This window comes from Takifugu flavidus, unplaced genomic scaffold, assembly GCF_003711565.1.
Source record: "Takifugu flavidus isolate HTHZ2018 unplaced genomic scaffold, ASM371156v2 ctg245, whole genome shotgun sequence".
Classification (NCBI taxonomy): Eukaryota; Metazoa; Chordata; class Actinopteri; order Tetraodontiformes; family Tetraodontidae; genus Takifugu; species Takifugu flavidus.
Window position 1 is genome coordinate 5,183 of NW_026621903.1, and position 2,318 is coordinate 7,500.

A 2,318-nucleotide genomic window follows, 5' to 3' on the forward strand; every position below is an offset into this window, starting at 1 on the left:
GCTCATTGGCTCCTCCCACAACAAATGGCCCTGCTGACAGCCAATGGGGCCACAGCAGGGTGAGGAGAAGGCTTTTCCTGCAGCCTGAGGATTCTCACCGCTGGGAATTCCAGGTTTTCCAGGTCTGGTTCCCATGAGAACTGACAGTGTTCTGAAACGCAGCAGAATGTTAAGTTGGCTAACTTTGATTTGCATCGTTGCACGTCTTAATCTCACCGTCTCCTGGTTGTTCCATGCAGGCTCCAGGCTAGAAGCAGCAGGCCGGAGTTCCAGGCTCTCCCTCCATCCCAACCCTCACTGCAGCCGAGGCCGAGCCGGAAGAAACGGCGGCCTCACAGATTCCACCAACCAAAACATGCATTCAGATATAAAGGAAAACGTTACTGAGCTTCATAGGTTGTTAGGAAGGACCCACATTTATGTTCAGCTTCGTGTGGAGCTGATTTAGGTGTGTAAACTGTACCAGCAGGCCTCACTTTATTTACAATAAAAGAGAAAAAATGTCCCTAAAGAGCCACCATACATGGGGCTGCCCACCAGAACCCCCACAATTTACCTGTCAAAGCAGCAAAACAGATGTTCCCAACATTTAAAACAATTACAGATGTGAAGGGCTTCATCATTCGGAGTTGATGCTCCTCCGTGTTCTCCTCCACCAAAGTCCAAAAACATAAACATCAATACAGCTGCCATGTTTAAAGGCCTCACAAAGCCTATAAATCAGCTGCGGTGTGTGTGTGTGTGTGTGTGTGTGTGTGTGTGTGTGTGTGTGTGTGTGTGTGTGTGTGTGAGTGAGTGGCCTCCTCAGTGCACGTGTTCCTCCATGTTTGTGTAACAGTGATTTACATCCCTGTGAGTGTTTCAATGACGGCTGCTGCAGGTCAAGGTAATGACCATAAATAAGGGGGGGGGGGGGGGGGGGGGTCGTGAGCATGTTGAGTCTGAATGGGGGGGTTCAAATTCCAGCAGCTCTTGCTGGTCTAAAACCTGCTGAGATGAAGGTGGCGGCGCAGGGTGGCGGCCGAGCCACCAGGGGGCGCAGCCGGTCCGTCTGTTCATGAAAGAAGTTCAGAGAGCGTTTGAGGTGTCACATGACCGGGTTTGATCACATGGGCTGACAGGAACTTTGAGAGAGTCGTTTCTTACATCCACACACATCTGTGATAAAGGAGAGTTGAGATGAACTGAAGTTTTCATGATACTTTTAACTCTAAACTACAACTCTGTCCTCTTGTGGTGGTTGGTTGCATGTGTGAGTGTGTGTGTGTGTGTTGCATGTGTGAGTGTGTGTGTGTGTGTTGCATGTGTGAGTTTGTGTGTGTTGCATGTGTGAGTGTGTGTTGCATGTGTGAGTGTGTGTTGCATTTATGAGTGTGTGTGGGTGTTGCATGTGTGAGTGTGTGTTGCATTTGTGAGTGTGTGTGTGTGTGTTGCATGTGTGAGTGTGTGTTGCATGTGTGAGTGTGTGTTGCTTGTGTTGCATGTGTGTGCTTGTGTTGCATGTGTGAGTTTGTGTTGCATGTGTGAGTTGTGTTGCTTGTGTTGCATGTGTGAGTGTGTGTTGCATGTGTGAGTTTGTGTTGCTTGTGTTGCATGTGTGAGTGTGTGTTGCATTTGTGAGTGTGTGTGTGTTGCATGTGTGTGCGCTTGTGTTGCATGTGTGAGTGTGTGTTGCATGTGTGTGAGTTTGTGTGTTGCATGTGTGAGTGTGTGTTGCATGTGTGCGCTTGTGTTGCATGTGTGAGTTTGTGTTGCATGTATGAGTGTGTGTTGCATGTGTGAGTGTGTGTTGCATGTGTGAGTTTGGGTTGCATGTGTGAGTGTGTGTTGCATGTGTGCGCTTGTGTTGCATGTGTGAGTTTGTGTTGCATGTGTGCACATGTGTTGCATGTGCGCGCTTGTGTTGCATGTGTGCACTTGTGTTGCATGTGTGAGTTTGTGTTGCATGTGTGCGCTTGTGTTGCATGTGTGCGCTTGTGTTGCATGTGTGCGCTTGTGTTGCATGTGTGCACTTGTGTTGCATGTGTGAGTTTGTGTTGCATGTGTGAGTTTGTGTTGCATGTGTGCGCTTGTGTTGCATGTGTGCGCTTGTGTTGCATGTGGGAGTTTGTGTTGCATGTGTGCACATGTGTTGCATGTGTGCGCTTGTGTTGCATGTGCGCGCTGTGTTGCATGTGTGCACTTGTGTTGCATGTGTGAGTTTGTGTTGCATGTGTGCGCTTGTGTTGCATGTGTGCACTTGTGTTGCATGTGTGAGTTTGTGTTGCATGTGTGCGCTTGTGTTGCATGTGTGCGCTTGTGTTGCATGTGTGCGCTTG